The 27,649-nt window shown below is 36.3% G+C and overlaps 1 protein-coding gene across 2 annotated transcripts in view; it reads right to left on the reverse strand.

The window, feature by feature from the left end:
• Positions 1–27,401, reverse strand: part of LOC127618360 (calcium/calmodulin-dependent protein kinase type IV-like) — a 54,053-nt gene extending 26,652 nt beyond the window's left edge. The window contains exons 1-2 of one of the 2 annotated variants that reach the window (XM_052090744.1): positions 27,182–27,401; positions 11,914–12,051 (exon numbers count right to left, since the gene is read on the reverse strand). The gene's annotated coding sequence lies outside the window, so the exon portion shown is untranslated. The remainder of the gene's footprint in view (positions 1–11,913; positions 12,052–27,181) is intronic. The other variant, XM_052090743.1, reaches the window with a different exon arrangement.
• Positions 27,402–27,649: the final 248 nt, after the last annotated feature.

Consider the following 27,649-nt stretch of genomic DNA (forward strand, 5'->3'; position numbering starts at 1 on the left):
TTTATGCTTAGCAAGAAAACTAAAACAAAAATAAGCAATTTTCCAATTTTGGGATAAGAAGAATAAAGTAAATATATTCTTTTTAAATGCAATTTTGCTTCTCAAGCAAATGTTTCCAGTTTTAAGGATGCTTAAATATTTTAATGGAAAATAAGAAAATTATTCAGAGAATTTTTTTTTTTTTTTAGCAAAAATCTGATATGTCCAAACCCAATTAAAGCTAGAAGACAGTGTTTTCCCCATCCTAGTACAGCAGGAGACGTGACTATTGCTCCAGTTTGGTATATAACGAGTTTTTAAAGCGTGCTGCCAGCTGTGGTGAAAGGACTCTTCATGAGACCCTTCTTTCAGCAATTCTGGTGCTTTTTTTAACACGGATGCCTGTGTCCTATCAGAATCTAAATGAGGTCCCTGGGGTCTCGCACAGCCAGGGCCACATACAAGTCATCCACATCATTACTTTTCTCTGTCTCTCTACAGGCTGTTTTTTGCTATAGATCCTGTATATCTACCAGTGGGGAGGCAGTGGAGCTAAAACAGGAGCTGGTGTGTGTAACCTTTGGTCAACAGACACCTGCAGATAAAAGCAGCGACTGACTGAGTAGAGCAGAGAGCAGAAATCAATTTGAAGAGTAAAGAACAGCCACAGTCAAAGATAAAGACTGTATCTTTACACAGAACACAGTAGAGATACACTGTGGAGCATGTTCTACGAATGTCTAAATTATTCATTCTCATTTGATGATTTATTGGCACTCTGCAGAATGATCATTTTCTTATTCAGTGTCTTCTTTTCTAAAATATCTAAATTTGCTTAAAACAAGATCATTTACTTGAGAAGCAAAATTGCATAAGAATATATCTTCAATATATTCTTGTGTCTATTTTTCTTACCCTAATGGCAAATAGTTTTTCTTATTTTACTAATAAATAATAAAAAAAAATTGTTAGATTTATGCTTAAAACAAAAAAAAAATTTTTTTTTTTTAAGACATTATTTTCTTTAACCCTAAAAAAGGGTGATCATATAAAGGTACAATTAACAAATTGCTATTTTTCAACACATTAGGGCTGACAAAATACATTTCTATGTTGTTCTCTAAAATATTGTTTTTTTACTTTAAATTTAAGAACAAGAAAATAACATTAAAAAGATACGTGTTTGCCTCAAGATGGCTGCCTTCTCAAAAAATGCTGCCTTTTTATTTTAGATAAAGATTGTGAGTTAATGCCAAACATTATATATAAAGTCACATGTCCTCAGTATTTGCATGAATATTTTTCACAAAGAGTTGACGACACACATTTATTGCTCCTCTCCCAAGCTTTTTACATTTTTGTGTACCCCAGGATTATTATTATTTTACATTAATATCTTACACGATTTTGCTTCTCAAATCAATTTATCATGTTTTAAAGATTTTAGATACTTTTACTGGAAAACAAGACAAAAAAAAACTGATTAAGAAAAAGATTTTTCCATATTTACTTTTGATGGATCATGTGTGACAGTAAAACTAGGTGTGATGGCATGTCTAGTGGGTAAATGTGTTTGTTTGCTGTTGTTGATGATTTATGCATTATCATTGAGTTGATTAGCGCTGAAAGGTGGTGCAGTAACTCATGCTTAAATGCTGTAATGATTAAACAATTCTCACTTGCCTACAAACTAAATGAGACTTTAATTCAGCATTATGCACAAACCTTTGGGTTGCTCAATGTTTTGGTTTGATTTACTCTTATTCAAGTGAAAATACACACAACTCGCCCTACAGGCACATACAAATTCAGGAACAATACAGAATACAGATTTGAAAGTCTAATAATTGTGTGAATGGGGTGGCTTGTGTGACCCAGAAATTAAAACCACCCACAGTCATCATCTCCACATTTTCTGTCAGATTATTTTATTAATGGGGCCATATCATACATTTTTTATAATTTTATTTCTTTCCCTGAAGTCCACTTAAAATGATAGTTAAGGTTACTTGAACCAAAAACATGAAATTGAATTGTATATACAGTAACTATTTTCTACCTTCTTGCTGATCTTTACAATTAAAGGAACATTCACAGTTAAAAATAACTAAGGTCTATTGATTGCTACAGAAAATAATTTCAAATCGTCCATCAGTATAAAAAAAACCTTTACAGTAATGCATCTTCAACAGAAGGTGTGAATGGACAGCACCATAATAAACATTAAAATATGCAATCATTACAACGTTTTGAAATGATAGCCACAACACAACATTTTAGCATGATGTTAAACATTTTTGTTTTGGTGTTATGTCAGTGCTGGGTAACAGATAACATGTAATCTGGATTATGTAATCTGAAAAGCAAAGTAAAACAACTGTAGTCACAAATTCCATCGTTACAGCGTAGTTCAATGATTTGGTGTTTTCCGGAACCATAGTTCCATCAAACATTTGCAAACAGCATTGCAAAGTTCTGTGGTTGAAACTACAGCTCTCCACCATTAGTTAGAAGCATAGTTTTTTGTTATTTTGTGGTATCCACATAATTTGATCATTGCCAGATAACAATTCAGAATAAATCCAAACAGCACTGCGTAATGTATTCAGGTTGATTCAGTGATGTTAAATAAAACAGTGAATAAAACCAGTTCATTTAGATGTTACCACATAAAGCACATTTTAAAGGTTAACCTTTTTTTCAGTGTAGTTTTTCAGGAACAGTGGTCAAATATACAGCATATTGGACATTATTCAGTAATATTTGTCTGCAGAATGCTGCGATTGACCAATCAGAATCAAGTTTTCCAGAGAGATGTGTAATAATCAGAGGTAATGCCCCCTGCAAGAATGCATGTCAGAATTTATCCTAAAAACACACTGGTCCGGTAACACCATCTTCTTACAACTTGCAGCTCCTTTGGTTGATATTGGCCATCTCAAATGCTATAAAATGTGCCTGCCCGCTGATAAAATGGTGCATGGTGTAATAATTATTGAATTGTTTTTCAGATTTATAATCACCTTCTCGGGTGAGTAATGTTGATTGATTGAATATTGCATAGGCTACGTGAATGAATATGAAATCATTCCCAACTTAGTTCACCTACAGACATTTGTGCATTGTCATTTACACACACACACACACCCACATGCACACACACGCACACACACACACACACACACACACACACACACAAACAACACAAACATCCTTCTGGCAGTCTCTTTCACCAGCTGTGATGCTAAACTAACATTGCAGACTGTTCAATATTCTGTTTGAAAAATGCTTTAGCTACTCCACTCTCGATTACTTTATTCTTTTTATGTCAAATTAACCATAACAGATGCTGTGATCTATTATTTTTCCCCAAATCCAAGCCCTGTTGATGACTGCACCCTAAACAGTTTGTCCACCCTCTCTATCTTTCTATATCTATGAAGCTCTGATACATTTTTCCAGCGATCCCTTTTCTGTGCTCAGCTTCTGTTTTTAAATCTGACAGTGGAAAGAACGCACATAAAATTAGAGAATAAAATTTTCAGATTTAAATCAGGAATGGACAAAGGCTTAGTCTTGAATGTTGTTATACAAGCCATTTTGGCAACAGAAAAAGAGAGCATCTGTTATGCACACAACCAATTAAAAATGGGTGTCATTAATTGTTTACAACAAACGCCAAAATGCTAAATGAACTCGTCAACTCACCTGAAATACCTTACAACACACCCTTAAAGAAGTTTACAGGCCAAATACTGTAGTTATAAATAAAAATCAACCATCATTATGACATATATTTAAATGATATTTAAGGAATGGCATAAACAATTCTAAAAGCAACTGTAAGAAGAGCATCTGCAGTATTGTCAGCCTCAGGCTTCCTCTCTACAGAACAGACACTTCTGCACACATTATACCCTTTTACACTCATCTATATTCTAGTCTAGGGATGGGAAATACAACTTTTTTCTGTCTAATTCAATGACAAATTCTACAAGGAAACATAGCAGAAATATTTGCTAAATGTGTTAATTTTTTTTCCACTTTAAAGCTTGAGATGTGCATTAATGTCCACAATAAATACATAATAAAATCACTAGTTTGAAAAAAAATTATGATCAATACTTTTATGTGAGGATCTATACTCTTGATCGGTATCAGGAGTATCGATATTTCAAGATCAGTCTACCCAAACAAACACGAGTAATGGATCAACTAAGAAACTAAACTCACTCTTAAAACAAACTTCCGAAACCTTACTGCTGTTGTTGGGAATATCAAGAAAATAGCTTCCTGGCAATCTAATGAGGACATCTACTGCAGATGATGAAATAAAAATAATGTTTTCGTAAGGTAAGGTGAATCTGGGATATGAAAGATATTACTATGTGAGGGTAAGAAACATCTTGTGTGTGTGCCTATGTGAGTGCAGGCATGTCTTAGGAGGAGAATTAGGTCAGTTGGGCTCCTGGGAGAATCAGAGGGAAAAAGAGAGAGAATGAGAAAGAATAAGCAAGTGAAAAAGAGAAGACAGTGGGGATAAGGGACAGAGTGAAAAAATGTGAAGGTTACAAGTGAAGGATAAAGGAGAGAGATAGAGAAATACATGGAATGATTTAAGTAGATGATACAGGAGAACAATAGCTCAGCATTAGTTGCAGTGTTTCTTGTTCTAAATAGTTTGACCTCAAATCTCTCCCATGACACTGAACTAAATGTGGAATAAAATTTAAAATATTTAGACAAATATTTAGACAAAAAGCATTGTGGCATTACTAAGGATTACACAAATGAGTATTTGGGCCCAATTTTAAGAGTGGTAGTCATACACGCAAAGTCAGTGGGCATGGCAAGGAAATGTTGGTATTTCATGTAAGAATGCGTTAAGTTTAGCTGCAAGTTGGTGTGGTGAAATTGCGTGCACAAAGTGCTAATGGGCTGGGTCATCTTCTTCCACTGGCCCTTTTTTGCAGACTTAAAAATCACACTACGACAACAGGTGGAAAACTACAGATACAAATTAGATCATAAATACAATTGCAAGTATAAACATAACAGTCACGCTTTCAGCAGGAGACGCTGATGTAAACATGGAGATGGTGCGTCCGTGCTGAAAAAAGGAGTCCGTGTAGCGAATGGCCATAGAGTAACAACGTTCCGCCTCCGGTCCGAGTCAGTCCGTAACATTTTGCCAAACATCTCCTTTTGTGCTCAATGAAAGAAAGTCTTACAGGTTTGAAACAATATGAAGGTGAGTAAATAGTGACAGCATTTACATTTTTGGGTGAACAATCCCTTAAGCTGTATGCACACCACAGAGACACAACATATAACTCTCCCAACACAAATCTCAAAGAATAGTAATGTGTTTCTCCGTCTCCCCCTTCAATCACTCTAAAGAACTGCTTCATCTCTCTTTCTATACTTTAGGGCTTGACACTATGGGGTAATTAGTTAGTGGCTGGAATAGAATATGAAATGAAATATTTAGTCCTCCAATGGGAGTAAACTTAAAATGGAAATCTTGCTGGCCTTCTGGAAATGTGTCAAGCACAAAAACTTACTGAGAATGTGTATAAAAAAAATGGGAATGTGAAGTAATGTGTCCCACACTCATTTTAGTGCTTGTCCACATTAATGAATAGAACATGGATAACTGGATAACACACACAGAATGTTTTTCCTCACTCTGTACAAAACCATACAATTACTGCAACTTAAATTTGATTAGACAAACAGCCTTATATCAGTGATAAAAATCTGTTTGTCTGTTTTTTCCATGTTTCAGACAGGGCAATACGCAACAGTTGGGGGCCGTGAGGGCCATGTTAAAAGTGTGTAATGAAGGGACAAAGCCTCTGCAAGAGGCATCTGCTTCACAGATTGAAGGCCAGGGAAGCCACAAGAAAACAACAGAGTGGGAAAATTAAAGGGGAGAGAGCAAAAAGGCAAAAGTTAAATATTCAGCAATGAAATCCGCTCCCTCATGAAGACAGTGCTAATGATTGAAATTAAGATAATGGTGGCCACATTACAAAAACTCTCACCATCGTTTATCCTCTTTGTGCCTAGAGTCAAATTAGCCATCGCACTGAAAATTTCCCACACTAAGTCATAAAGGGTACTTAACAAGTAATTAGCTTGTTGTGTCAGACTCTGATGTTTGTCCCCTAAAGAGATACATTCTGAGAGATACATGCTTGCCTCTAAACTTGTCTCTATAAAATTATATCTCAATTACTTTAAGCCTTTTTGATGATATTTGATAAATGTTTAGATACTTATGTATTGTGGCATAAGAAACATAGGCATTTCAGTCAAATATAATGAAATGTGATGGGTTACACATGGACCTATGGGACTGCCCAATTATTGCTTTTCACCATAGATTTATTAATAGTTTACCGTAAAGGTACATTTATTGTCTTGTTAAACACAATATCATTTTGTACCTTTAAGTATAAGGTAAAGTCAAATCATACTTATTATGTCTAAAAAAAAACAATAATTGTTTTTACAGTATTTTACTGTAAAATGACATGCATTGCAATATGGATGAAGTTGCATAATCTTTTGTAAAGTCACTGCAGACATATGGTGAATGTTTGATATGGTCCAGCACTACTTTCCTCTACACTGCTGCTATATACATATGTCATATGCTAATTAGCATATCACAATGCTACATCAATGAGAGACAGGGACAGGGAGTAAGAAGACTGGGCCAAAGAGGAAAGTGAATCAGCAGGCACATACCGCAGTGAATTGTTGTTTGTGAAGCTAAGTGCTGCCAAAGTCCTTTGCTTTCACTGGAAAGTGCCCGTCTGTAGGGTTCAGCAGCCTACTCTCACCGTAATCTGTGATGAAGCCAAAGATGCTTCATCAACACACCAAAACTCAGGGCACTAACAGATTAGCAATTACATTCATTTCTTATACTCTGACCGACAAAGTCTCATCAGGTACAGCAGCCAAGGTGACGATTTGGAGTTTAAAGTGGGTGGATTATCTGAAATCAGGTCAGCGATAGGCACTGCAGTCTCATTTCTCTTTACTTCCCATTGTATTCACTTGATAGTCCAGTAATCTGTTGCATAATACCTCTCCAGTAAGATAGAACATAGTGACTGTGATCTGTCTTCTCTGCCTCGTCGATATCTACAACATTACATTAGACATCAAAGGCCTGGTTATTTAAAGTACACACAGAGGGACAGCATGTAGAAGTGTGAATGTGTTAAGAGATGAATGGGTTTAAACAGAATTCATTAACAACTGTGTCTATTTGTTAGCATGACTGTGAGTGTGTGTGCTACAACAGTTGACATGCTATTATAGGTGGGGGTGGGGGACGATAATTCAAAATATTGCAAAATATCGTGTTTGCCTCGCAATACTGTGGGAATATTCTAACAAGAATGAATATTTTTTATTTAACATTATTGACTTAATATTGTTTTTAATTAATATTTTTTACATTAATATTTTTTGGGAAGAAGAAATGTATTCTCCCAGAGCAAGTGTCTGAGAAGACAAAATGCAAAATTACAATCAGATTAAAATATAAGAATATAAGTCTGCCGAATCACAGCTGTGCTGATAAATGGCCATAACAGCACTATTACATAACAGCTCGTGTGATATTGCTTTAATAACATGTTTCATTTGTAAGGATGTCCTAACAGATCAGTGTTGGGGAAATTATTAAAATGGTAATCCACTAAACATTTCTACAGTAAGTACTTCTCTAAAACTGTATTCAGATTACTTTACTGATTACTTCATAGAAAAAATAATCATAGTATTATTTAACTTTTAAGTTACTTCCTAAAACCCCTTCTAACACTTTTCACAGAAAATATTTTATATTCAAAATAATGCCAATAATTTAAAATGTATTGCGTAACATTGGTTTTCTAGATCCTTTGTACAGATTTCCTCACATCCTCTTTTTTTACCTATGATCAATGCTACTTCAATGGTGCTTTCATAAAGTAAAGCTGGAAGTTCAGCACTTGTTGCACAGAGCACCAATATCCAACAACATTTAATTAGAAACAAGAAAAAAAAAGTAATCGCACAGTACTAGAGAATTGCAATATTATTGTACTGCAATATAGACATTGATGTACAATCATATCGGCAGGTTCCCGCTGATTCCCAACTCTTTGTGCTACCACGGATGGGTAAATGCTTGTGTCCTCAAAATGCTCTTGAAGAAATAAGGTGGTTGGGAAAAAGTAAAAAGGAGGACAAGAGAAGGAAGGTAAATGAAGAGATTGAAAAGAAGGAGACAAGAGGCCAAAAGGATGGATACAAAGAAGAACTGTAGGAGGATGGAAATCATGAGTCAGATTCTGAAAATACTGGAAAATGTTTGACCAAACACAGCTATATTAAAACCATCAATCATTTGTTTTCTACAGTTGGAATAAAGTCATTGCACACTAAAAGTGTTTAGCATTAATTTTTTGTCGTCTACCTGAAAAAAAAATCATTACAATTTAAAATGAAAGTCATAAGTAAGGTGTACAGCTGTTCAATAATTTTAAAGCCACAGAGAGCTTGCATGTTACAAAATGAGCATTTTTGAAATAGCTGTAGCAATGCAGTGAACACTCCCTGGTTACAAATATATGAATATGCTTCCAAGCTACACAGTATGCAAATGTTTTAAATTCGAACAAGAAGGATGCTGACTACTCATTATTCATAATACAGTACATAGGTGAACAATACCCAGATGACGTCCTGCATTTGCTGAGATTCTAAAGTGTACAACCAGTAGACACTTTGCTATCACAAAAGGCCCATAATGGGAAAAATGACAGACAAATGTGGGTCAGGTGGTTCTTTTCAAGTTTAAGTTCTATAGGTATCAAGAAAGTTGCTTCTCATGGTTATGAGTTATGTGCTTGAAGCCGAATACCTTGTTCTAAATCATTTAAAATTTTTACATATAACAGAAAAAATATTTGTTATACTGATTATGCAACGAGCACGATAGTGTGATATTTTAAATAAACAAAATCTAAAATGTCATCCAGTATGACTAAAGTATATACTTCATGAATGAAAATGTAGTTATAGTCTCCATTTATTGTGCACGTCTCATAAATCTGAGCTTAACAAGAGTACATTTACTATAATATAATATACATTTTAATTTTTTTTAAATGTCTATGTTGATATTTAAGACTTTCCAAGTAAGATATCTGATAACATGCCACTGTGTTTTGCGCTCCTCAAGCAGGCAGAACCCAGTGTGTGTGTGGGGGGTGAGGGAAGGGGGATGTTTCTGAACATTAAGAGCATGCACTGTTGTGCAGGATTGTATAGGGCTGGGATATCTTCACAATGATTTTGCTCGCAATATCTCCAATATCACAAAGATTTTAACGTGCTTTTAATTTTGCCATTTGATTTCCTAAAGAACATTATTAGACTAATTTCACAATCATTCAGGGCTGCCGGGTAAGTTATTAATAAGCTAAAAAGGTGCAATTAAATAGTAACCATGATGTTCCCCTTCTGTTACTCACTCGACGTTGTGTCGAATGTAGTGACACAAGGGGTCCCATTTCAAAGCGCCATGCACTAGACCGTGTTACGTGAACTGCTGACACAGGTGCAAGCAGGCTAGGGGGAGGTGATATGTGGCCAATACCCAACTTGGTTTGTCAAGCCACACGTGGGAGTGGTACGGTGGCAGGTCCTACACGATGAGGGAGGAGCTCTACAAACACAAAGACCGGGTGCAGAGGGACTGCCCAAGGGAGGCGCGGGTCCGCCGACAGGGGGACCATACCGTGGAAAATACATCACAGGGAGTTGCCTGAAGAGGGAATTAGGCCTATGGAGCCCTACCCCAGTACAGAGCACTTGGCACTTTTGGGAAGAAAACACTCTTTTAGAGAGAAGCACTGTCCAGGGCCGTGAAAGCTGCTGGTGATGCACCGTATGTCGGAGGGCGGGACATGCAAATTCTGTCTGCCAATTTCTCATTGGCCTTTTCTCAAGTTCAGAGGTAGCGAGGCTCTCAAGAAAGACCCCTTGTGTCACTACATTCGACACAACGTTGAGTGAGTGACAGAAGGGGAACTGTAAGTCAGTAACTGTAATCTGATTAATAGAATTTAAATGTAATGCATTACACAACCCTTTTGTAAAAGGAAGTAATTCGATTACAGTAACTAATTACTTTGTTATCAGATTACATCCACCCAACTGTCAAAGAACACACGTGGCATGCGAAAGGAAAATATTAATACACTGTAATAGTATGTCCACATGATATACAGGCAGGAATGTATTTATACTGCACACCTACATACCTACAGAATGTCCTTCATTAATGGATGAGAAGTATGAATGTAGTACATACTACAAAAATGCAGGAAAGTTAGAGAAACTTAGTCCAAGAATCACTTATTATTTATTAAAATAAGAATAAGACTACCAGACATTTGTATAATGAAAGAAAATACACTGCGGCAGTTTATCTAAATTAAGATTTTGAAATGTTGCATTGTTTTTAATTTTTCTCCCTCTCCTAGAAAGAGAAAGATTAGTGGCGCAGTGCAGACCAGCAATAAAACAACAAGAATATGTCTAGCCCCGCTGTCAAAATGAGGATCAAACATTCAATAGCAAAGGCTTCATCTCTTTCTCATCCTCATCTCATTCTCCATTCTCTTTTGTCATTTTCCTCTCTTTATCTTCAAGTTGGGAGTTACAGAGAACAAAATGGGGCTACAGGGAAGAGTCCTCATCACTGATTTATGTTTGCTCCTCTGTCCCCCATGTATTTACAAAACCTTGAATGCAGTAGAAAGCATAGCACTTCACAAAAGCACACACAAAAGCGGCAGCTTTCATTGTGATGTGAGAAGCCTCAACTTGCATATCACGCTCACAAAGCCCTGCTTCCTGCTCCCCACCCCTTTAAATGTTTCTCTCTTTTTTGCTTAGTTTCGTCACAAATTCTGTAGTCAAAGCTGCAATCGGAAACAAAACTATGCTGAAAAAGGATGCTAGGTGAGGTAGCATTGGTGGAAAGCTTCTTCAATCAGTTCTTTCTCACCCAATTGCTTGAAATTATATAATGTAGATTATTAAAAGTAATTTGATGGAGAGAAAGAGTGTGTGTGCATATGTGAGAAAATGAATGTGTGTTAAGACAGAGGGTACACTGTCAGAGAAAAGGGTACGGTTGGGGTCCATTTGTGATCACTTGTGAGCTTATGTGGTTGTACCCTCACTGGGTCAAAGTTACACCTTAAGGTACTAATATGTACCCTTTAGGGATAGATAAGATATGAATACATTTCTGTCCATCATAGGGTCCATGTATGTACCATTTTCCCCAAAAGAGGTACAAAATACTGTGATCAAATGATTTGCCTGGTGGGGGATGGGGTGCCAAGCCTGCCAAACCTGAACCCTTCATGTGCATGAAATTCACTTCATTGTCCTATACGTGAACTCAACAATTCAATAAACATGTAATTGAAAATCACCCAACACCAACATAAACTTAAATAATACAAATAAATAATATTCTCTGGTGACATACAACAAGTGAAAAAAATAATCCATATCTAACCTCTGGATTTTAGTGTTTATATTTAGAGCATCAAGATGATTTTATTTTATTTATTATTTAAACATATAAAACAAATTCTTTAAATTAAATTACAAACAGGTTTAGAAACAATGCCATTTTATCCCATATAAAATAAACAAGCTGTTTCTTTAAATAAAATGATTAAACTTTGGATCTTTTGGACATTTAATTTATTCAAATGTAAAGTGCAAATTTATGCATAATTAAAACAAACTTTTTTAAACAAGAGAAACTGAAGAGCTGCAAGTGTAACAGGTAATTTCACAGTGTAAGGCATTATTCAAATTCGTACAATGGGACTGACTCACCACGCGTGCTGTGCGCGGGAAGTTTGGGATGTGTGCTGGAAGTTTGGGATGTGCACAGACCGACAATCACTACATGATGATGGATCACTGACTGTCAACAGAGGATCTTCTCCTCAAGTTAAAAGAACCTGGAAGACACTGAAGAATCACATAAATTTAGAGGTATGTTTCAATCTAAGTGTTGTTATAATTGGTATTTTGTGTATTTGTCCAATTGTTATGTGTTTGTAGGTAGTAATCTTCATTTACGGCCGTTGGCATGTATGTGTGCTAACCAGATTTGCTCTCCTGCCAAAATACTTATTTAATTATACAGGCATGAGAAAGCCAACATATTGTTTTCCTTCTTCAGTTTAGTACAGAATAATTGACGAGGGACTGTTGAATTATTGACAGTTATTGCACACCTCATATTGGTAATTGCATTGTGGTCGTTACGCCTCAGGTTTGCATTCATTTTCAGTAATTCTACGTTTGAGACAATCCTTCCGCTTCCACCAAAGCTACTACATCTCAAGACTTTTTTTGTCATGTTTTCTCCATTTAAAGCTACTCTATGTAATTTTTGGCCCTCAAGCGGTTAAAAAATAAAACTGCATGTGTCTTGCGGAAGAACGTTGTTTTGGAAATGACGTAAGTTGTGCTTCGGCTCTGCTTCTCTGCGAGGATGAATGTGATTTGAAGGACCATTTATATATATATAAATGCCCTTGCATTGCAGGGCTCCCAGTGGCTCAGGGGCCTGAAGTGGCCACTTATACTGCTTATAGCTATAATTAATCATAACTGACTGTGATTATTGAATTTCTACAATGGCATCTTTAACGAAAAACTATTGCATTTGAATGTTGTTGCATTCATGCCCCTAAATATCAGTATAAGTACAAAAAATCATAAACAAACATGTACTGAAATGCACCTTAAAATCAAAGTAATTACTGACTACTGTACATGCACAGGGAGGCCCATTAAAGCCAAGCGAACACTACAAGAGTCATCAAGGTCCCCCTGCACTGATACGTTCCACTTTTAAAGGGTTTGTCATTTGACATTTCTTATATGCAACACAAAAAGACAATGCACAATCAGAGAGAGTTTTGGCCGACTTTGTATTCACACCAGTGTGACCTCTACATTTTTTTTTATTAAAATGTTCACTTAGGTCTACCCATTTTTAAATATGTGGTCACATACATGCCTTGTACCAGGAATGGCACAAATAACAGCAAAATCGATCATGAAAATAGTAGCTGTGTGAGCAAATTTTTCTTTTCTTTTGGATCAAAATCCAAGGACAATTACAATATACAAAAATATTCCACAAAGTGCAATATTTTTAATTTGGTTGTTGTAGTCTGCTGCATCCTCCAAATCCTATATAACCTCTTAGTGCACAACATAATTGTGCTGTGCAATCTGCAATCAGCGCCAATTTCTTGAACGTGCTTGTGCTGTTGCCTGATTTAAATCATTACTTCAGTGAAATGGGCACTAAAACAGAAGTTACACTACAAATAGCCATTATCCAGACTTTCAGAATCTCTGTCATGGTCCATTTTTATCCATCATGTTATATTTATTTCCCAAATAAGTATATAGATGTATGTCATTCAAACAAATAAAGAAACAAAAGAAAAGACAAATATCTGAAAACATGTCATCTGAGCAGATTAGTGCCATATCTTATGCTGTTGTTTTGACTTGTTGGAAACATTGATGTTTTTAAATAAATTACGTTACAAAAGCTAGGCAACATTCGTTAACATTAGACATAATGATTGCTATTCTAATAAGGTGAAACGTTGTAAAGTTTTTATAACTGCAGGATATTCTGGCCAAATAGACCACGGTAGTAACTAATTTATAGATTGTCATTGTTACCAACCAGTGGTCAACATCATTTCAAGACTCACATGTCATATGCAAGCCTAGGACTAAAGGATTAATTTATATAAACGATTGCCATTATAAAGAAAAATACACACGTGTGCTAGCAAGTGAAAAGTTCTGCCACAATTACAGTATAATTATTGTATTTCAATGCACACACACAGACGCGTGTGCGTGATTACACAACTATACATAAACAATATCAATAAAATATCTTACCTGTTGAGTAAGGAAAAAGTCATTTCTGGGTCATTTTTAAATCCTTTCAGATCTCGGAGTTGTCGCCACCTCTGAAAAGCCAAGCCGAGGTTGATTCAGGTTTATTACAGATTCTATTGCTTTCCCTTTTTGCTTGTAGACTCTGCTCTGTTCGGGGTTTCTTTGTTTTACAACCAGTGATTCCCCGGAGGTTGGCCATTTTTTAATGATCCATGGTCAATTTTTCTCATTCGTTGTGACAGCAAACTTTCAGCTTCAGCTACTCCCACACCATACTTGTGCTGCAGTAGCCAGATCTTATTTTCTCTGTGTACGGATATGACGTGACGTGCACAGGCAAATGGCGTATGTATGCAATTTCCTGTGAAATCCATCCCGACAGCTCTAAATTATTTATAATTATTATAGGTTTATTCAAGTGTATTTGGGTAAAGACATGGTTTGCATCAATGCATTATTGATAGCATTAATACTCTTTATTTACATTTATGCATTTGGCAGATGCTTTTATCCAAAGCGACTTACAGTGCACTTATTACAGGGACAATCCCCCCGGAGCAACCTGGAGTTAAGTGCCTTGCTCAATGACACAATTGTGGTGGTCATGGGGATCGAACCAGTGACTTTCTGATTACAAGTTATGTGCTTTACCCCACTATGCCACCACCACTCTTTATAATTGAAGAGTAACAGATAATCTTTGAGTGGTTGCAAAATTTAAGTTCAGATGGGAAAAATTGTTTGTACATTTGAAATTGAGCAAATATTTTCCTCTCGCACTTTTTATTTGTCTCCAAAAGGGGTTTGCTGTCAGTGATGAGGATGCACCTTTGAGGGAGATGTAAATATTTTGCATATACCTTGATTGTTAAAGATTGGATGCAGCAAACCTTTTCATTGGGGAGAAGGGAGACAGAAGATGGAATGAATGGTGGATAGAAACTTACCAGTTTAAGTAATACCACAGAGAATTTTATGTCAATTATCAGCTTAAAATACATGTTTGATTTCAGTGTTGCACGTGGAACACTAGATTAGAACTACATTGTAAAGACCAGGGGAACTGAAAATGAGAGGGGCACAGAATTTTTCTGTCACTTGGGCATTTTAATATTATTATATTGCTGAAAAGTTGTTGAAGAGTTTACCCGAAAAGGAAAATTCAGTCTTTTACCCACCCCAATGTAATTTCAAACCAACATGACTCTTTTCTTCTTTGTAACACAAAAGGTGAATTTCTGGTGGCAGGACATAAATTTCAGTAAAAGTATTTAAATTAAGTTGTTATTTACTATCTAATAAAAGCAATAAAGCACTGAAAACCTCACTGGTTCTCATTGCATCCTGTGAAAAATTTTTAAATATAGTTTAAGTGGGACTGATTGCTTTAACTGTGGTTTTATGGTATTTTCCCTCTTTTTTAGATTTTTTTAAAGTCACCATCCACTTACATTATGGACAATAAACACTATGAAGATTTCAAACATTCACCTTTTGTGTTCCACAGAAGAAAAAAAAGATTTGCAGGTTTGGAGCAACATACGGAGATTTAGAACATAATTTGTATTTTTGGATGATCTATTTCTATAAGACTGATGATCAAAATTGACCGAATCCATTCTTCAACTGTGCAGTGCTTCAAGGAGGTCTTCACTGGTATTGTACATGAGCTTGCAATAAGAAAAATCCTTTTGGCCAAAATATACATTGAAGCAAGTGAGGAGATGCTTGCAGAAGATCTTCCAGGGATTTACTGTGGCATTACTGCAGATTATATGAGTAGTAAATATTGTCAAACAAACATGTTTGTTTCGTCAGAATGTAATACTGTAAGTTTTGTCATTTGTCAAGTAAAGCTTGGAAAGTTGTTTTTGCAGATGTTGCATGGTTTTAATACTGTTCTGACATTATGTTTTCCTCTTACAGTTTGATGCCAATACACCATATGAAAATGGCTTTCCAATCCCTGGATGGTTCAAGTCCTGATCAAATGGATGGTGTGCAGGGAAATAAGAATCAAAGAGGGGGTAATTGCAGCCTTCAGTGCATACTTTAACATTAATTTTTTCACCCTTTATGAAAAATATGCTCACTTCCTGCAATGTACTATTGCAAAGATATGAGTCAAGAATCATTCAAAGACGTCCTGTGTTTGATAAGAGACTATAAACACAGAAAAATACAAATGGTCATATTAAAGTCACCCTCATGATTATCACAGCCTGCCCATTCAATGCAATGGCAGTGGATAGAGGCTAACTTTAAAGCTTAGAGGACACAAAAGTTGTCAATAAAGTAGTCCATGTGACTTGTGCATCTAATTTTTTAAGTCGATTGAAGACATACTGTATGATAATTAATTTTTTATGTGAAACAACCTGAAATGAGAGAAGCTCATTCGAAGTGGTTTGACTGTTCTCGTGTTTGTTTTGTTCTTTTTTAATGCTGTAAATTGAGTTACTGTCAAATGCCATTGTGTTGAAAAGATATTCATTAAAACATCTCCTTTTATGTGCTCCTAAAATTTATTAGAGTATTAAAGGGTACTTAAGTTAAAATGAAATGTGTAGTAATATTTTTATAGCAAAATGGCTCAAAATAAACATGTATTCTTCTGTATTTGATGACAAATTGTGATTATGAGATGTTTAAAGTGACAATTCTGTGACATTGTGAACAAAATTAGTAAAATATGAAATTATTGTGTTTCATGTGATTAAATAAATGTGATGAAACATCAGGTTGGCAGTTTTGAATATGCTTTATTGAGTACAAACTTGCCTTTCGTAGAGTATAATGGGCTTGTCACTGGGGCAGTACCCTTAAAAGGCCAAATTTGCACATTTTCCAAGGGTACATTATAGCACCATAGCAAGGGTTCGAAAATTTACCCATGTTTAAGGGTACACAAATGTCCCTTTGAGGGGACTGTACCAATGACAAGCCATTGTACCCCTAAAGGTAATTTTAATTTTATTTTTTCTGACAGTGTACAAGACCCACACAATGGCTTAGTTGTCTACATATCTCAATTACGCTGTAATGCCACTCTGCCTATTAGTTAATGCTGAAGGGCTATCATGTTCCATGCCTGGGCTGTGCTGGTCTTAATGGGAACCAACTAATTTGCATCTTAGTGAAAAATATAATTACATTATCTTTCTTTGATATGCTAGTCAATAGTGCTACAGGGGGTGGACATGATTGAGTTCACACTGCTACAGTAGATGTATGGTATCTCAAGTTACTTTTAGGACACCTAAAAGGAACAACATCATCTCAGTTCCACACTGACAGCGTTTCTGCTGCGCAACATGATCACATAAGAAATCAACATCCGAATGTTCATGTGCCCTGAAAATGAGCCCCTTCTCCCGAATTACTGACAAGCACTACATCCCATCTTCTGAATTACTAACAAGCACTTCACCCCATCTTCCAAATTACTGACAAGCACTACACTCCACCTTGTGAATTACTGACAAGCACTACACTCCACCTTCTGAATTACTGACAAGCACTAAACTCCACCTTGTGAATTACTGACAAGCACTACACTCCACCTTCTGAATTACTGACAAGCACTAAACTCCACCTTCTGAATTACTGACAAGCACTAAACTCCACCTTCTGAATTACTGACAAGCACTACACTCCACCTTCTGAATTACTGACAAGCACTACACTCCACCTTCTGAATTACTGACAAGCACTAAACTCCACCTTGTGAATTACTGACAAGCACTACACTCCACCTTCTGAATTACTGACAAGCACTAAACTCCACCTTCTGAATTACTGACAAGCACTAAACTCCACCTTCTGAATTACTGACAAGCACTACACTCCACCTTCTGAATTACTGACAAGCACTACACTCCACCTTCTGAATTACTGACAAGCACTAAACTCCACCTTGTGAATTACTGACAAGCACTAAACTCCACCTTCTGAATTACTGACAAGCACTAAACTCCACCTTCTGAATTACTGACAAGCACTACACTCCATCTTCCGAATTACTGACAAGCACTACACTCCATCTTCCCAATTACTGACAAGCACTTCACCCCATCTTCCCAATTACCGACAAGCACTACACCCCATCTTCTGAATTACTGACAAGCACTACACCCCATCTTCCCAATTACTGACAAGCACTACCCTCCATCTTCTGAATTACTGACAAGCACTACACTTCATCTTCCCGATTACTGACAAGCACTACCCTCCATCTTCTGAATTACTGACAAGCACTACACCCCATCTTCCCAATTACTGACAAGCACTACCCTCCATCTTCTGAATTACTGACAAGCACTACACCCCATCTTCCCACTTACTGACAAGCACTACACCCCATCTTCCCAATTACTGACAAGCACTACCCTCCATCTTCTGAATTACTGACAAGCACTACACCACATCTTCCAAATTACTGACAAGCACTACACCCCATCTTCCCAATTACTGACAAGCACTTCACCCCATCTTCCCAATTACTGACAGGCACTAAACCCCATCTTCCCAATTACTGACAAGCACTACACTCCATCTTCTGAATTACTGACAAGCACTACACCACACCTTCTGAATTACTGACAAGCACTACACTCCATCTTCCCAATTACTGACAAGAACTTCACCCCATCTTCCCAATTACTGACAAGCACTACACCCCATCTTCTGAATTACTGACAAGCACTACCCTCCATCTTCTGAATTACTGACAAGCACTACACTCCATCTTCCCAATTACTGACAAGCACTACCCTCCATCTTCTGAATTACTGACAAGCACTAAACCCCATCTTCCCAATTACTGACAAGCACTACACTCCACCTTCTGAATTACTGACAAGCACTTCACCCCATCTTCCCAATTACTGACAAGCACTACACCCCATCTTCCAAATTACTGACAAGCACTACACCCCATCTTCTGAATTACTGACAAGCACTACACTCCATCTTCCCGATTACTGACAAGCACTACACCCCATCTTCCAAATTACTGACAAGCACTACACCCCATCTTCCAAATTACTGACAAGCACTACACTCCACCTTCTGAATTACTGACAAGCACTAAACCCCATCTTCTGAATTACTGACAAGCACTACACTCCACCTTCTGAATTACTGACAAGCACTACACCCCATCTTCCAAATTACTGACAAGCACTACACCCCATCTTCCAAATTACTGACAAGCATCTTTCCTCATCACACATTTCTGCAATCAATTTTAACATGTTCACCTTTCCCTGTGGTGCTGTACTCAGACTACTTATTTTCATGTCTTTAATTGGCGTATCATGGCGTAATTGTTAAGATCATAAGCCCTTTATTCCTATATTTTACACTTGTTCCCCATAGTAAAAATATGTTATAATAAAAAAACAGATAAACATTGTGTATAATCATAAGATTGAAGTGGGCGCTGACAAACTTATTCTTGGTATACTACTTCTATTATTAAGAAATAAAATACAGCAATTCACAGTAAAACAAAATACAGAGTAATTAGAATTATAGCTTTAAAGCAAATTACAAAGACAAATCAGATTCCCCCCGAAAGTGAGGAGGGACTGGAGAGAAATATATTAAGGTAAAAGATTAAGAACTTAACATTTGAACAGAGATGGGATCTGCTTTACTATTGAAATAATATTAAATTATGATTATCCTTTCACTTTGACTTATCTGGTTAATTGGTTAAATGGAAATGTAATTAGCAATTATACTGCCCTGCAATGGCAAAATGCTAAATTGAGTAATGACAGAAATCAGTTTTCTTAGACTTTGATCTATGCTGTGACAGACGAGTTTGGCTCATATATTAAAATTCAGAGAAAACTTTATTTGAAAATGCAGTCACTACAAAATCCAAATAAAAATAATTCAAGCCATTTTGTATCAGTTTCAGTGTTATTTACTAAGTATGGCCTTTGTAGGGTAGTAAAGGGTTTTGATACAGTATTTTTAAAATAGTGAAACTAAACATAAGAATGTAAATATAAAGGAATTTAGATGGGTGTATGGATGGGTGGATATAAAGTAGTGCCATGTCAGCACCAAGGGTTATTTCCATGGCAGAAACAGAGTAGTTTAATGTCCAATGACAAGAAATAAACAATAAACTACTACAGGACTTTAAAAAGATAGATGTAAATATAAAAGATCTAAGACAAAAGGTGAAGGGAGACAGCATCTCTCTCATCAGCTACACCAAGCTTTCAACAGGGTAAACAGAACCAAGCGTCCCGCAAGGCACTACTATATTCAAGCCATGATTGCAAATTATACCATCAGCTAATATTGGCTGGGATAATGCTTTACAATTCAGGTCCAGTATTTTTCTAACAACCGCAGCATGACTTTGGAGAGCTGTAGTGGAGGGAGAGGGAGACATTTGATACGCAGGAAGTGGGAGCCTGTGGTACATTAACAGAAGCAACATGGTCACTTCTAGAAGCACCACCAAGCTTCTTTATGAGCACTAAAAACATATTCATTGCACAAAAATATCTCTTATTACCGCTGTGGCTCGCAAGACGGTCTTTGGTGTGACCTCTTAAATGTAGAAAGTGTTGTCAATGACAAAAATAGAGAAATACTACATATTTCAGGTGCTATTTTGTGATTGGTTGGAGCAGTCTACAGCCCACCCTCAATGTTTGCAACACACAGCCCACCCCCAAATTGTTTTTAACTAATGCATAGATTGTAAAAAATTCAATATTTTATTTAATACTGTGTTTGCCAAATGTTTGATTGAGTGGGCAAGACTCACATTTGGGTGGGCTCAGTACAGATTTGATGGTGCCAGGATTTGATTGAGAAGCAGATCTGTACTTAAAACAATTAATTAAAATAAAATAAAATTATTAAACACCTATTAAATAATTACAATAAAAACATCTGGCTCACATAAGATGACATTTAGTCCAAATGTGCCCATGCAGTGTGTGCATGTATGCAGGAGAGAGATTTAGGCTATTAATTGATTTTAGAAGGCCAAATGTATTTTTTAAATATTTGAAATATTTTTGGGATATATTTAATATAAAGAATACATTTATTGAAAAGATGCTATTTTATATAGGGTACTGTATACATTTCTTGTATGCTGATAATTCCCCTACATGGGGAAAAAAAATAATTCTTGGCAATTAATTTTTTTTTGTCACTATATTTTGTTTGATTTATGATCAAATATTTCAAACAAGTCAGTACAGCTCCTATAAATTTACTTTGACATCACTCTCATAGTTTCCTGCATCTTCGGAGGCAGCATATAAAGCAATCCCAAAGTTTCATAGTAATTATAAAACTGAACAAACTCAACGTATGGGAATATGTCGTTTTACGAATCATATTTCATTTGCCATTATGGGAGGGTGTTCATAGAGATTACACAAATCCATCAAGGTGAACAGCTCATTTGTTTCAGGCTGATATGATTAACAAGTGTTTACTTAATGTAAACAGCCCATCTGAGCTTATGAGCTGACTATTGGACAAAAGATTTAGATGCCTGGAGTATATAAATACACCCATCCACACACAATTTTTTTTTTTTACAAAACGCATCTGTGGGAGGTGTGGAGTGTGTGGGCAAAAGTTAAAAACGTAACTTCTAAGTGTATTTCATATGTAGTGTCGCATCAATGTGCCCTGCAGGAGATGTAGTAGTGTATGAAGTAGTTATCGACCAATACGGGTTTTTTAATGTCCGATGCTGCTATCCAGAGAGCAGGGTGGCCGACAGGCTGATACAATACCGATATATCACAAAATTTAATATAGTAAATAACATAAACATAAAATAGCTAAAAATGAAAAAAACTAAAAACTCTTATTTAGCACTATATTTACTCAATTTCACACTAGAATTTAAATTTGTAAAAAAGAATACAAATAATAATGTTGAATTTTAAATGGTAGATAGCAGTTTCTTCTGATTTCTGTTAAGTCATCAAATTTCAGTAATTTATCTGAACATTAAGAAAGTGTTAATATATTAGGAAGAAGGAAATAACAGTACACAGTAGTCCAGCAACCATGGATGGCATGTCCATGTTAAAAATTGAATTTTCTCAAAAAATACAGAATCGTGAAGCGATTACGTGAAGTGATAATGTGAAGTGATAACGTGAAGTGATTATGTGAAGCGATTATGTGAAGCGATAACGTGAAGCGATTTTACTTTGAAGTTGCACACACATGCTAATGCAGATCCAGAACGAGCAGCAATCTCCTGACAGTTTAAACGCCCTGGATTGCCTTCTTGGATTGTCACGTACTTACAGTCATGATTTGTGAATCAGAGGTTCTTTTGATCCTGATCCTGAAGCTTTGATTATGGCTGATAGAATACGAGCTTCAGAGGAAGATATTAGATGAGCGATCGACGGGAAGAAAACACTCGATTTTCATGATGTTTGTGAATTACATCTGTTTAAACGAGATATCTGCATATTGGTAAACAGTATACAATAGAAGATTTATTGATATTTTCCTTTTATCATTAGAAACGTTATAGGGAACTGATGAGGAGAGACTGTTAAAATACATGTGTCACAGGAAAATGTATGAGCATTCCACAGGATCTGCTGAAGTTGTGTGAGGTTGGTTTATTACATCTGTTTAAACGAGATATGGACATATTTGCACATGACGGCATATGATATTAGTTTTACTGATATTTGTATTTTTTATCATTAGACAAGAAAGTTAAAGGTTACATGGAACTGTTGAGGAGAGAGAGGGAGAATAAAATATGCGAGCACATTAACATAATGAGCTCAAACGCATCTGCAGCTGCTTACATATGTGGACTGTTACAATGACACTGTGTTGCACACGGGTATTTTTGTAGTTAAACAATGGCACGTAACAACAAAACGAACCATGACTGGCCGATTACATGTCTCAGTCACTTCATATGCATGCAGGCGATTCTCAGCCCCCTCAAGAAACAAATCTGTCAAAGGGGAAAATTTAAAGGCCGATGTGTTAATTAAAAGATTCAGAATTTCGGCTTATTTACCGGCCTCTGCGAAATATCAGTCAACCACTAGTATGTAGTATTTCACTGGTTTGAAAATGAACAGAAATATGGTTCATGCATTGTATTGTGTATATACACATTATTTTCCTCTAAATACATTTGTCTTTTTGGAAGATCTTGAGGGAAGCTACTGCAATGAGTCTCCAAAATTAAATAACCTCTTAATTGGCACTATCCAAGAGGTAAAAACAATGTTGTGTGACACACTGCTAATGGGCATTACCATGTTTATAAATAACATACATATAGACAGTCAATTGTGACTCATTGATAGTGAGTTTCCTATACTTGCATTATGGAGAAATGTAGTTGTGATGAGGAGGATGGCATGGCCGGGCCGTGATGGTGCACAGCCGGTTTCCACACTGTGATAAGCCATGTGAAAAATCAGAACAAGTTAGCTTATGTTCTAGTTGAGGTTCTTCACTCTATCTAGTTCAGGGCTGCCAGCACTTACTCTCATAAGTGAGATAATTTGTTGAGTAGCTGGAGGTGATAGAATGCAGGATGAGGGCTGAATTGATTTAGAGTTCAGTCCAGTATAGGAACAAAAATAATGGCGCTGACATTCAGCATATCAGTGTTCTCTGGAGTGCCTTGATATGATTTCAATGCACCATCATGTCAATATAACAGTGTGTTAAATTTCATTTTGTTACTTGCATAATGACTAGGTTGTTATATTTGTCTTCATCAATGCCTAATGCTACTTTGCACAAAAGTCATCTTTCAGTTGCTGTAAATAATGGGAGTAAATTTGCATTGCCATCTTGAAAAATAAAATGCCTCAGACTCCACATTTTAATCTTGCCAACAGAGTTTTGTAGCAATGGGTTACATATAATCTGGATTACGTAATCATATTGCGCAATTTAAGGATTTAGATTACATTACTTTTTAAAATTGAATACTCAGATTACAGTTACTTTTTATGGATTACATCTTTTACAAGTTTTGATTATATTTACAATCAGCTAATAGCAATAACTAGTGCATCATTTATAACTAAGTAATGCAATCTTTGCCTTACAAAAATGATATAGATTGAAAAGATTCCATATTCAATCCTAATGTAATTTTGGATTTTAAATAGTTTTGAAAGTTTTAATGTCATATTGACAGCATGAGTAACAGTGTTTCAAAAGAGCCCTTGTTCACCTGTCCATAATTAGACACTCTTCGGTAAAAACACAAATTCCAAACAAACATTTTGCAAATAGGTGACATCAGATGCGGTTCAAGCTTGTTTAGTGCTCTGGTGAAATTCGCTTCAACACACCCCAAAAGTTGTTGACCAGGGGGTGGTGGGCTGGGGTTGGTGGTGATTCTAAATGAGAACACCCCCAAAGTTGTTGACCTATGGGTGCCACATGCCGCCCTGGGCGACTGCAGCAATTCTCTTAAAATTACAAATAAATGCATGTTATCATTGTCTTCCATTTTGGGTAACATAGTGTTCTACTTTTCTCTTTTGTTTTCCCTTTTCAAGTACCGTTTGTTTTACTCAGTGACAAAAACAGCACATTGCTGTTTAATTTGATGTTTATGGATGTTTCATGAAAGGAGTGTTAATTGTCACTTAATCCATTTAAAATGAATGATTCAATTTAGCAAAACATGCTAAAGTGTTGTCTAAAAGATTGTGTTATTTAATACAATTTTAGTCCTTTCATTTGTAATCAGTACCTGATTATATTTAAGATCTAGCCAATACTGCTTGCCATACAAGCAATAATCACATGTGTCTGAATCACATTTGTGAGAGACCCTCAAACAGACAAGACCTATTTACTTTTTTAATGTATGTTAAGAAATGCATGTTCCTGGTCTTACTGTGAACAATTCATTGGTGTCTTTCTAATCTTTATTTAAAATGTAATAACTTGCTTTTCCTCTGAAACAACTTTCCTTTTCTGCTGACATCACCTTGGCCTTGTAGGTTCTGGGATAATGTCTACCAATAAGCTATTAAGGCATTATTTGAGCAAACTCACATTTAGGTCTGGCTCCATTCTGGAAAACCCATTTTTCATAATCCAATTTTGTCCTGATGGATAAAATCAAGTCCCACCACATTTTTTTTTCTTGTTGAATGGAAACAAATGGGAATTCAATTTGATTTCATGTTGAATTTCTCAGCTATAAGTATAAAAGTGTTCCAAAAAACATAATAGATTTATACTCTACTTTTAGGACTCTCGTGAAGTTTATCTTATTGTTGGGATAGATTAGTAATCCACCCTATATCTGACCCACCATATCTGACCCCTTTTATTCAGCATATTTGCATTTCATGAGGCTCGTTCCCCTTTTCATCTCTCACTAATACAAAAAATATACATTGTAATGCAATTACACTGCAATCAAGATAATCCCACATCAAATTCCCAGCACACCTGTGTGTGCGTCTGTCACTTTCACAAACACCTCTCTGGCTGCTAAGACTCTTTAAATGTGGCACGGCGCTTTTCAACAGCTACGAACTGCGGCTGAAAGCTCCAGAAGATTCTTCAGTAATCTTTGCATGCGAACATTCCAGATTCTGCTTATAGCACATCCTCATACAGGAAGACTAGAGATTACTACTAAACAGAATTACTGCCATCACTAGATGTGCTCTGTCCAGGTCGGTTATGCATTTACAATGTAAAATACTACAAATCACAAACACACTAATTTCCAAATATATATGACATAATTTATGAAGTTTAGCTCACTTTTGTGAAATATGAATATAATGAAGATGCGCCTGCATGCATTGAGGCATGCATGGGGGCTAAATAATTACTACTACTATGTTAAGACTTAATAATGGTGATGAGAGCATAATAGTTAATTCCTTTTCAATACTATTTGTGGGACTCCAAACATTCAATGGTTTTGCAAATTGAAATCTGACACAAAACTGACATGAACCATTAATATTCAATTTCCCCCAAACCTAATTCTTAGAAGAAAAAAAGAAACAGTAGTTCCAAAAAGAAATAACAAATATAATCAATAAAAACGTTATAATAGCCTACATTTTTGTTTATTTTACTACGCATGTCCACCCCAGGGGTGGTTCTAGAGGTGGGTGGCCACGGCTGGACCGAAGCCTAAAAAAATCCAATTTTATATGTTTTAAAGTTATGACAATTGTTGCACTCGTGAGGCCATGTCATGTCCTCACAAATCACTGTCATGATTAACAGTCAATATATATTTTTTTTTTAACAAAAAAATTTGAAAGAGCCAGTGTGTTATGGTGTGTTGCTGGTCAGTTTTGGTCCCACCTATCAGAAAACATAAACACTTAGACACACATGCACACTTTGCTGTAGTTACTGACCCTGAATTTCTCTCCACCCTAAAACATGATCACTCTAGTTAAGCCTACTTGTAAAATCAATAGCATAATATTTCATTATAATGACAAGGACAACATGACAATAGGAAAATTTGAGACAATTGCACAAGTGGGCAATCACTATTAGTGATCTACATATGTATAAGCGCAAAACTCCCGTTCAGTGCGAACAAAAACAATGAATAAGCCCATGAAGGGATGTTATGTCACAATATGTCCTTTATTAATAATTCATTGGTTATTTAAAAAATGACCCTCCACCCCCAACAAACGTCTCTCTTTGATTTCCTGCGTGCACAGAACTCACAGAGCACATTATAGTCTGTATATGACCTTTTCTGCCTGTATTCGATACGAAAGAGTCTATCTTCAATCGTTTTTTAAGGATTCAAATAACATGTTAAACAACTTTCAGCTGTTAATGCGGTCAGGGTTCTAATTACTCCAGGAATAATTAAAAAACGCAACACTGGAGGCAATAACGCGCAGAGAAGCATCTCTCAAAACCTGGACGCGTTCATCGACAGGTTGGATTTCACGACTGCCGTCATCATGTTCCTCACAAACTCCAATCAAATAATTTGACGGCTACATGAACGTGGTTGGAATAGACAGAAAGCGTAATGTCTGACTTTGTTTTTACTAATATTTTCAGGTAGGATTGTTGAAGGAGGAAAAGCTTAAAACAGGCAAAGATTTACGCCGATGAAGAAAAATAGCTGAACTTGGTTTACCTGCTCGGGTTGGCACAGAATACGCACGGGCAGGATGAAGGAATCCAAACTTTGAAGAGCCCCTTGATCGGGTGTTAATAGCTATTTAATGAGAGACGCATTAGATCGGCGTGTAATGCTGCTGTCTGTCCCTCCCACTCTCTCTCTTTCTTTCTCCCACAGAGAAATAAATAATCTCTGCTTTCATCTGGATCACCGAATCTCCATCCCTCACTCTCCAGCGCCTGCCTCTCTCTCTCTCTCTCTCTCTCTCTCTCTCTCTATCTCTCTCTCTCTCTCTCTCTCTCTCTCTCTCCCTCTCTCTCTCTCGTGCGCACACACATAGGCCTGAGAATTAACGTTCCAGGTAAGCAGGTGTGCAGAAATTGTGTGACGCTCTGAAACCCCTCCAGTACATTTCATTATTATTTTTTTATGATTATTTTTTCTGGGGGAGAGCAGTTGCAGAGAATATGCTTGTTGCACGGT

The sequence above is a fragment of the Xyrauchen texanus genome, chromosome 25, assembly GCF_025860055.1.
Source record: "Xyrauchen texanus isolate HMW12.3.18 chromosome 25, RBS_HiC_50CHRs, whole genome shotgun sequence".
Classification (NCBI taxonomy): domain Eukaryota; kingdom Metazoa; phylum Chordata; class Actinopteri; order Cypriniformes; family Catostomidae; genus Xyrauchen; species Xyrauchen texanus.